At 28.4% G+C, this 11,258-nt stretch overlaps 2 non-coding genes across 2 annotated transcripts; both read left to right on the top strand.

Annotated features, from left to right (window-relative positions):
• Nucleotides 1–1,176: 1,176 nt before the first annotated feature.
• Nucleotides 1,177–1,248, top strand: Trnaa-cgc. Its single transcript has one exon. It is a non-coding gene; the product is annotated as a tRNA-Ala (tRNA).
• Nucleotides 1,249–1,351: 103 nt separating this feature from the next.
• On the top strand, nucleotides 1,352–1,423 carry Trnaa-cgc. Its single transcript has one exon. It is a non-coding gene; the product is annotated as a tRNA-Ala (tRNA).
• Nucleotides 1,424–11,258: the final 9,835 nt, after the last annotated feature.

The raw sequence follows: 11,258 nt of genomic DNA, 5'->3' as shown, positions 1-11,258 counted from the left end.
TTAGGTTAGGAACGAAACAGCACAACATATCTTATTTTTAAATCAATTTTATGATTTTATTATATAACGACCGATCAATAGCCCGTTGAAAAATTAACTATTATGTTCTGGAATCAACAAACTATGCTGTTGTTTGTTTAAGCATTCGATGATCCATAAAACAGGGTAGAGAAAAATTCATTTTTTTGAACTTCTTCCTCGCTGCGTGACATTTTCTGTTTTTCCTTGCAAATATAACGTCAAAATAAATAAGTTAAGGTAGTTGGGTCATTTAAGCAAAATCTTAAGAAATCTTCTAAGACAATTTACCGCGTCTAACATAAGATAATTTCAATTAAAAATGATATTTTTAACACACGCAGCATCGGAGAAGCGTGTCTTTAATTTTTATTTTTTTTCCAGTGAAAGAGAGCTACCGTTTTGACAAAAACCTAATATGTGGAAGAATATAATGTTTACAAGCAATAAAATAAAATTAGTTACCGTTTAGTTTCCCTAAAATATTGAATTCAATATTACATTAAAAGTATTATTTTTAATGGAAGGATGTATGTTTGTATTAATTGTATTATATTTGATTGTAGTAGCGTACACTACAGTAAGCAGTAAAACAACTTAGTTGTATACAATGTAGTTGTACAGCTATGTGTATAAGTATAGAATGAGTAATAAGCCAGTAATTCTATACTGAATTGTAGGGAAAGAGCTACTTTAAGCCAAGAATTAAAATGAAACGAATTACAAATGTCACGTTCCCTTATAGCCTCCTCTCCATATGTCACAATTCATCACGCTAAGCCTCTGTCCTTAGAAAAGTTAGAAAACAGAAGTCCAGTCGTCATAAGACAAGCCGGATTTATCTCTGGAATATAATTACTTAAGACAGAAAAAATGGATATATCGCTTATAACAGTTTCAGATAGGGATTCTTCAATGTCATTATAGCCGATTTTGTATCATTTGCGACTCATAATTTTTACACGGAATAATAAACACCCTATAGAAATTGGTCCTTTCTCCTTTTTCTAAAGACCTTCAACGAACCTTAGATATTTTATAGAACATGACTCATGGTGCAATCTTCTGTTGTTAGTTCTGTGAGATATTTTATTATAAAGTCATTTAAATGGGAGTAAAAATTTGAGAGTGTCCCTATAAAATGTTTTAATTGCACAAGGGGGTGTAACTCAGTGGTAGAGTGTCTGCTTCGCATGCTGAAAGTCCTGGGTTCAAATCCCAGCTCCTCCAAATTTAAATTTTAATACAGTTCGATTTAACAAAATTTAATTTTTTTATACGTAGATACATAGAAAATTTGACTGTGTTTCCATAAAATGCTTGGCTTGTATAAGGGGGTGTAACTCAGTGGTAGAGTGTCCGCTTCGCATGCTGAAAGTCCTGGGTTCAAATCCCAGCTCCTCCAAAATTAAATTTTTTAAATAAGTAGATTTTAAAAAAATTTTCTTTTTTTTCTTTTTTAATACGTAGATATAGGTAATATTTTTGAATACTGCTTTTCATTCTAGTCAATAAAAAAAAAAAAGTAGCCCAAAGGAGATTGTACACATGATATTCAAGAAAATTATTTATTGCACTGTTGGTATTTCTGATGTGTTTTTTTACTGTCCATTGTGGTTTGCACTGATTATCATTGGACCGCAGATGTGACCCTAATAAAATCATTAAAAAATCATTTGAAATATTAAATTAAAAAAATAAACAGTAGTTATGATCGCGATCGAATTCGAAGGACGACACTTAAGATGACTAACTTTTTTATTTGGGGTAGATATATTTTTTTAGGGTGTTCATAATAAAATTCGTTTTTTGGATTTTAATATGATTGTTTTGTTTCTAATTTCGATTATGAAAAAGTCGTTATAATTTCTATTAAAACCTTTTTTCGAAAGCCAAAAGTTATTGGGTCATTATTATCGAATTCATTAAATTAGGCGTACGATAATCAATGCAGAGTGAATTGTATAATCAATTGCAATTTTCAATCGCAATTTTTTATCACGATTCAATGGCATTTTCCAACTATGCGGATGAGTCTGAAAACCAAAGCCGAATTAAACATTAGGCAGAGTAGGCAAATAGGGAAAAAAATTTAATTGTAAAATTGGAATCCTCAATGACTACAGTACAGACATAAAAAATTTACACAAGCGTGACTCGAACAAAACGAACAAACATGAAAATTCTGCACGAACGTGACTTAAATAGAACGAATATATAAATTTTACAACTGACTTCTTACCGTGATACCAACAAAATAAGCTGAAAAGTCCTATAACCACTAAAATCATAAACAAAGTCAATTCTCATTAATCTGATTGCTGAAGTCAAATCTATCGTGGTGACGATTCAGCAATTATAATGCTAATATTTACTTTTTCAACCTTGACCATGCGGTAGCCCGGCAAAATTTTTAAAAACCCAACCGCCCGACAAAATCTTCTAAGCTCATCACTACTGGGCGAAGCCCGAGCAGGTGGCAACATTAGGCGCAGGTACTTGCGCAAAAACCTTTGGTTCTCTAATTTTATTTAGTTTTTAATCTATATATGGAGGTTATAATAATATGTATTTATTTTTTTTTTATAAACAAATAACAAATAAAAAAGGATGGTAAATAATTAATGAATATAAATATTGTATTGATCAGATAAAGACCCATAATCAGTTGTTTTGTGTCAATTAATTATTTCAAAAGGTATTCATTCGAATCGAATTATAAACGTGCACATCTCGATTGTTATCGATTTATTTCGTTTTATTGCATACAATTTGCATAGAATTTGTTTTAAATAAAAATATTTATAGTAGGGCATGCATGCATGCCGCTAAATTACTGTCCGATACAATATCCAAAATGTGTAACAGAAACCATTCGACATATTTCTAAATTATTTATGTAATTGAAACAGACGTATTTTATTGACCTTATTGTGTCTTTAAGGTTCTACCATCGGTAACAGACTTTGCATTCAGAATTTAATGAAATCATATTAACCAGTTAAATTTTTAGGGACTTTCAGAGAACTGAAAAAAATATATTTTAAAGATATTTTAACATTGATCCGAATGGGAAGTCACAGATTTTATTTTATTTCACAAAACTGGACGTTCAGATTTTAAGTTCTCTGAAGGCCCCTAAAAATTTAACTTGTTAATTATGATATAATAATAGAGAGCTATGCCAAGTTTCATTGAATTCTGAATGCAAAGTCTATTACCGATATAGTACTACCTTAAGGTATTGCAGTCGTAAATCTACTTTCTTGTAGAATGTGATAGCATTTTGGTTAAATGTAAGGTTATATTTACCTAAAAAAAACATTTTAGCCTTACCCTCTGTCAGTTGGTTAAGGCGTAACCAATTCCGTCCGCGGTATGCTTAGGGTAGCGGGTTCGATTCCCCTCGTCGCAATAAAATTAATTTAATTAATATTGTGATGAGATGGTGTGGTTCATGGTATATGCATGAAGGAGGTGCACTCAGCCTCTAAAATTGAGGAGTTGATAAATGAAATTATCAGCGGAAAGGTGATAAAACACATATATGGTATCACAATGGGCTCCATAGCCTAATTTTGTCCTTCGTGGACAGCCAATATAATCTAACCTACCCTCTCTCAAAATTTAATATAGCACTCATTTAGAACATATCTCTAAAATCTTTAAAGCTTTTCGTAAAGCATTCTAGGGAAAATTTTCAAAAACTTCTCTTCTAATCGTGACTTTTGGATTTTGTGAGTCATAATTATCCAATATAGAAAGGTTTGTAAAAATCCCAAACATAATTGTCATTGTGATTTCAAAATACTGGCAAAAAATTCGAAAAGTTTTTGAATAAAAATCAGTTTCTATATTATCTAATTTTGACTGAAAATTGGGTGTCTTTATTCGAATTAAAAACCAAAATTGTAGTAGAGGATTTATATCGTAAATAATTTCTTTAGTAAATATCTTTCTATTTTCTATCTAGAAAAAATATTGACCTAAAAAATACAAAACTTTTTTAGCTGTTATAGAAGCAGTTTTTGGCTATTCTCACCGTGCGCGAGTTTCGTTTCCATGACAACGATACACTACTTTAATTATAGAATTGTATGGATGCATATATAATTGTATGGATTGCATTTATGACTTACATTGAAAATTTAATATTATTGTCTCACAAATTTAATAAATAATTATGATAATTTACATTTGAAAAATAATATTTGTGCAATTTGATTTCTTATTTTCACAATTTTTAATGCATTAATTTTAATTAATTCGTGTTTTACAATAATTTTAATTTGACATTTTTTATAATATTAAAATGTAAAGAATTGCAAATTAGTCATAACTGCCTCGTTTATCGCCAAAATTTTTCACTGGAAGCGCTGGTATCGATTTTATGGTCCCTACCATGACTACGCGCACACAACGAATATCGACAAAAATCTTATAGTTCATATTCCTGCATCAAAAAAATTTCTGTATCCACATTTGTATTGCTTCGAAGAAAGATTTCTTAGAAAGAATCAAAAGAAACTAACCCCTGTATATTTAAATAAAATCACCCTATTTAAGGGTAAAGTCGAGTATTTCTTTCGTAAATAACGAATCATTTATAAAGTGTAAACTGATAGTCATAATCGTGTATCGATATATTTGTGACATAGCATTTTTCACTCTTTTTTTGTTACAATTTTCGGGTATTTGCTCTTTCTGGAATGTTCAAATGAATTTTCCATATCACCGAATATGGGTTGTTCTACGAACAAAGGTAGAAAATGAGTTTGATTTCACCGCGACTTTTTTTGTACATTTTAGTTTAGACCAATAGTTGAAGCTACCTGCAAGTTTTTAACTCTCTATCTTTTATACTTTTGGAGAAATTGGACGCCAAAGTTTCGTCCTAATTTGCGCCTTCACGAGAATACAATAACTTCTCTATCTCTATCTCTATATATTATAAATGCGAAAGTAAGCATATTTGTTTGTTTGTTTGTTTGTAAGTTTGTTTGTTACGCTTTCACGCTAAAACTAGCGAATGATTTTTAATGAAACTGTACAGCAATATAGCTTATACTTCAGACAAACACATGAGAAATAATTCATAAAGATATATTAATTAATAAAAAAATTAATAAATAAATAAAAATTAATTTAATTTGACATTACCATAAATTACAGATTTCTGTAAAAGTAATCAACATAAAATATTTCACGGCCATCTTTTCTGATATACTCAATGAATAATTATACATTTAAAAAATAGAAAACCATACATATATTTTACTTATGTAAAATAATCGTTACCATTATTTCGAGTGTTATAGAAAGGAGATAAGCGAGAGCAATCTTTAACAATCTTTACTTTCAAACCCAGGGAAGCGTTAGCTTTATTTGAAAGCGTCAGTTAAGCTTTCCAATTAAAATTTTAAATTTCTTTATAAGAAACATTTTTTACATTTAACCTTTTGATCTGTCTTTAAGGGTTTAGAAGAAGGGTTCTACGGGCCCAAGACATAATTGACATATGTTGCTTATTTACGATCTTAACCTCACTTTTTACGTCCTGAGCACGTTATAAAAACTTCAGCTTGATACTTCATTTCGTGTTTGAGTTATCGTGTCCACAGACAGACGGACGGATAACCGGAAATGGACCAATTAGGTGTTTTATGAACATCTATATTAAAAAGTTCGTAGAATCAATATTTTTAAGCGTTACAAACTTAGACTAAACTTAGTATACCTTGATATATTTCATATATACATGGTATAATAACAAATAAATTAGTTGCTAACACATTTTCATGATATTTTAGCTCAGACGTCGAAAATTCCTTACTTTATAGAACAACCCATATCAACAAATAGAAGTCCTTTACTTGCTATATTGTTATAAGGACTATTTATATTTATGAATGCGATTTATCTCCTTGTCAAATGAAATGAATATTTGTATTTTTTTTAATACAATTCCGTAGAAAAAAATCACTTTTTTATTTAAAAATGTTATTCGTAATCGATATCAATCAAGGAGTTCTAAATTTGAAAAAAAAGTTTTTTCGTTTAAACAAGTATACTTGTAATGAAATGGACCCTTAAACTAAATTTTCAAAATTGAATAAAATGTAAAAAATCGTCGAGAAAATTTTTCTTAACGAACGATTTACTTGTAGTACAATTAAACTAAATATCTTAAACGAAAAACTTAATGCATCTTTGAAATTTTCCACAGTTGTTTATTAGTTTGTAAAAATTTCGTAAGAAAAAGTCGACCCCTCAAGGACGTGCCCAACCCCTATTTGTGTAGGGTAGTTGTGGGATTTTAATCAGTTTTTTACAAATTACAAAAAAATTATGAATTAAGGACATATGCAAGGATTGAATAATATACAAGGGACTTCAATAAAACTTTATAAATACATTTTTTGATTAACAAAGTTTCCAAAAACTACAAAAAATTCCTAGGTCATCGGGCTTTTTATTTTTATTTTATCGTTCAAAGTTGGCTGAAAAAATGATGAATCATATAGGTTATCCTTTTCAATTAGATTTTTCTATATAAAAAAATCCAGAGAGTGTGATAAAAAACTATCTAAAATATTTAGGCAATCTTGTAGTTTATAATAATACCATAAAAATATAAGATTGTAGATTATATAAAAACAAAATTTTAATTTAATTATGAGTTCATCGAAGGCCCATCATTAAAAAAAAAGTTGACCTCTCAGGGACGTAACTCACATATTTGGGGGGTAGTTGGGGGTTTTAATCAGTTTTTTTTTACAAATTACAAATACTACCTATGTATTAAATTTAAAAAAAAAAGTTAAAATTAAAGTTCTAGTTGAAGTATTTGTGAACAATTTCGTTTTTCTTTCGACTTTCTAGCTTCCATACATGAATTTTAGGGAATTTTGAATATGTTGTCAAAAAAATAAGTCAATATAAAATGATTCCCACCCGTTATAGAAAATATAATTAAATCAAATTTCAAAATTCATTGTTTTCATATAATTTACAAAAAAAATATTTTGAAGAATATATTTTGTGAGATTGATAACACAAGATGGTATTAGTTTTAATAGGCATGAAATAATAAACAGTGAAAATCGATTATAGCGACAAATCAAAATATCCGAATTTATAGGTCGGTGCTTCTATGTGGAGACCAACTTTTTTGAGATACACACTTCGTGACCATGGAATGTTATAAAAAATAAAAATCCAACTAAGTTGCACAAAATTTGCCCCGAATATTTTTGGCAGGTTATTGAAAATTTTTGAATCAATGGCGGTTTTTTGAGGAAAGATTTGAATTTTGCTGATAACATTAAATGGGAAAGTTTGGGATATATTCAAAAATACGTATTTTGAGCCAAGACTCGACCCGCTATCTTTTTCTGTTCTCTAGTTAGAAGCAATTTAATCTAGTTATAAACAAGTTTTGAAATTGACAAATATTCTTCTCGGAAACGGTGCGGGTGTAGGGGGATAACAATAGTATGAAAAGGTTGCATTTGCGTCTAACTGTCATCACATTAAAAATAGATATCAAGCTAAAATTTTTATAGCGTGCTCAGGCCGTGAAAAATGACTCCTAGAAGTGACAATGATTAAAAAAAATCTAGAATTTTTGTTTCTGTAAGTTCTAGGGGTGGTTTTAATGGGATTGTATCAACTTTTAAGATAAGCGACTCCGAAAATCTCCGAAAGACGATTTCTGATGAGTTATTTAGAATCTACAAAATGGAGTGCTTAGGGGTGAAAGAAACTACCCTCATTTACCATAAAAATGCAGAGATGAGTGCACCTGAATATTCCTGAAGGTGTAATTAACACGTATAAACAAGAATTTTTAAAATTGGAGCTTTTTCATCACTGTCCCACATTTAATGGTATTTTCCGGCTTATTTATTTTATTCCTGGTTCGATTTGTCGCAATACTCGAATCGTCATTATAAGAGTTACATCCTTTCATATATAAAGGATATACGTATAATCAATATATTTTTATTCATTATTTTATTATTATTATAAATTATTTTTATTTCAAATTATTTTCAATAAATGTTCAAATTCAAATATTCACTTTCAACAAAATGCTTAATAATCATTTATTAGTATGTTACAAATAAATTTGTTAATAAAATTGGGCACGAGGCAGGATGTACAATGAATGACACAATTTTACAAGCTCATCAATAAAGTTTTCTTTAAAACCATTTTCAATTAATTTAATCAGAGTTGATTTGATCATAACTTGGAACAGTTGACTTACTTGTAAAATTGTCTAATTCTTTAAATTTCAAATTGTAAATTTAATTCAATAAAATAAATAAAGTTTTTTTTTATAATTAATATCGACGATCGAACTTAATTTAAGCGATGTCGTTATAATCGATTTTGTCTATATTCAGCATGCAAGGGTAAGGTTTTATCATCAATGTATATGTATTGTTCGGAAAATGTGATTGCCCCAAGGAGTTATGTTTTAATGATGTCGCTTGTTGCACGACACTTGTATAATTAAGGTAAACAACTGTCTTCCTCTTCATCGAAGATATTATCCTATGGGAGTTTTCTCCATATACCAACAAACGATATTTTCTTGTTTATATTATGATTTGGTGTTATGACTTTTCTTCATTTACACTTTGATGTGTAAGATTTTCTCATTTTCATCAATGGGTTATACAAGTTGCATATATTAAAGTTGATATTCATGGCATTGCGTTTGATTAATTAGTTCGTGTTAAATTAATTACTTATGAAATTAATTTTACACCCAAAAAAGCTAAGATGTTGTTTTGTATATCATTCCCAAAAGACTTCCTAAACAGCGTACAAAACTACGATGATTTATTAAACTTTATAATCCGTAATTATTAATAATATAATATTTTTTGATTAAAGTTATCGGGGTTAAAGTTATGAATCAGTTATTATCAAATACGCTTTCTAAAAATTGTTAATTCAATTGAATTAATTGCAATATTATTAGCAAAAACCCAAAAGTCTTCTTTCTTCAAAATGGTTATAGAAAAATACTTATTATATACGTTTTGTTTCAACATACCATTAGTGAGAGAGTAAAACTTAAAAAAATTAATATGTCCGAAAATCATAAGTTTGTTGTATTATTTTGACTGATATTTTTCTAAGCATTTTGATATTTTAGTACAATTTAACTTAATATCTTAAAGCAAAAACTTAATGCATGTTTGAAATTTTTTTCAGTTTTTATTCGGTTGTAAAAATTTCGTAAGAAAAAGTAGACCCCTCAAAGACGCGCATAGCCCTCATTTGTGTAGAGTAGTTGTGGGATTGTGGTAAGTTTTTTACAAATTACAACAAAACTATGCATTAAGGAGATATGCAATGATTGAATAATATACAAGGGACTTCAATAAAACTTTATAAATACTTTTTTTGATTAACAAAGTTTCCAAAAATCACAAAAAATTCCTAGATCACCGGGCTTTTTATTATTATTTTATCGTTCAAATTTGGCTGAAAAATGATGAATCATATAATTTATCCTTTTCAATAGGATATTTCTATATCAAAAAATCTAGAGAGTGTGATAAAAAACTATCTAAAATATTTAGACAATCTTGTAGTTTATAATAATACCATAAAAATATAAGATTGTCGATGATATCAAAACAAAATTTTAATTTAATTATGAGTTCATCGAAGATCCTTCATTTGATAAACAGAGACGACTATAGTTAGAGTATTGATGATTGAAGAGCGATATCTATATTATCAAATTTATAAGCATCACTTGCACATAATAATTTATATATTTTTGTAGTTGCGTGGTATTGTAAAGCCAAAAATAACACATTATTGGACTAATAAGCGTGTATTTGGTTTATAGGTATGTATCGTGCAATAAACCAAAACTTTTTTGCAATACTGTACGATTACAATCCCCGTAAATAAAAAATACTTCAAATAAAAGTTCTAGCTGATGAATTTGTGCACCTTTTAATTTTTTTCCGACTTTCTATCTTCAAAATTGACCGAGATATGAAAATTTTTAAATGAAATTTTTTTCCTCTTTCAATCAAATGAAAAAGTATTTATCTTGTAAGCCGTTAGAGATAGAAGAAAAGTTTAAATGTAAAAGTTATTCTTTATAAAAAAATAAACAACTTTTATTTCAATCATTCTTTCGTAAACACCACTGTTTAGCCGTGAGGGCATAACTTAGGAAAAAACATGTCCATTTTTTTCAAAACTATAAAAAATTGAGTGTTGAAAATATTCAGGTTAGTTTCAACTAGAGATTATGTGAAACATTTCAGAAAATCAAAAAAAATTCCAGAAAATACTTAAGAAAATTTCGATAAATGTTATATTACTTAATATAAAAAAAGTTTTCAGATGCACCGGATGTTCCGTGGCTATGATTTTGACTACATACCCCTAAAGTAAACTGACAAAAAAACGTAACTAAAAAAAATAATTGAAAAATATTTTCATTAAATGATCTTCGACTTTATTCTATATACTTATATCGAAATATACTCGACAGGTAATTTTAAACAATAAAGTATATACACTTATTTTGTGTAATGAAATGTAGATATGCAAAACAAAACTCGTAGAAAATAAGAAAATAATGAAAAAACCATTTTTATTATTGAGAACGAAATGAAATACCTACACTTATACAGAGTCGAACACAGCGCAATCGAATTCTATATAGTATTTTTTTTATTCGTCAATAATATATTCTGTTATTTGTTTTCGATGTGAAAAGGGTGTAGGTACATTTTCTTGTGACCGTCAATATTACCGGATGTATCAATTGGAAATATGTTGTGAAAATTAATTATTTTTTATAGATATTTTTTGTGAATTACCAAAAATTAAAAATTATAAATATATTCTTTAACTTTGTAAATCATAACATCTACATAATCCCTATATATATATTATAAATGTGAAAGGAAGGATGTTTGTTTGTTTGTTTGTTTGTTTGTCACGCTTTCACGCAAAAACTAGCGATTGGATTTGAATGTGACAGTACAACAATTTAGCTCATACATCATTATAACACATGAGCTATAAATTAAAAAAATATAAATACAAAAAATAATATTTTTATACCATGTATATCTGAAATATATATAGTATATTAATGTTAGTCCCAATTTTGTAAGGCTTAAAAATATTAACGAAAAAAATTTTGGTATAGGTGTCCATCAAATCACCTAATTAGTCCATTTCCGGTT

Source organism: Chrysoperla carnea, chromosome X, assembly GCF_905475395.1.
Source record: "Chrysoperla carnea chromosome X, inChrCarn1.1, whole genome shotgun sequence".
NCBI classification, from domain to species: Eukaryota; Metazoa; Arthropoda; class Insecta; order Neuroptera; family Chrysopidae; genus Chrysoperla; species Chrysoperla carnea.
This window is presented reverse-complemented; position numbering and strand designations above follow the sequence as displayed.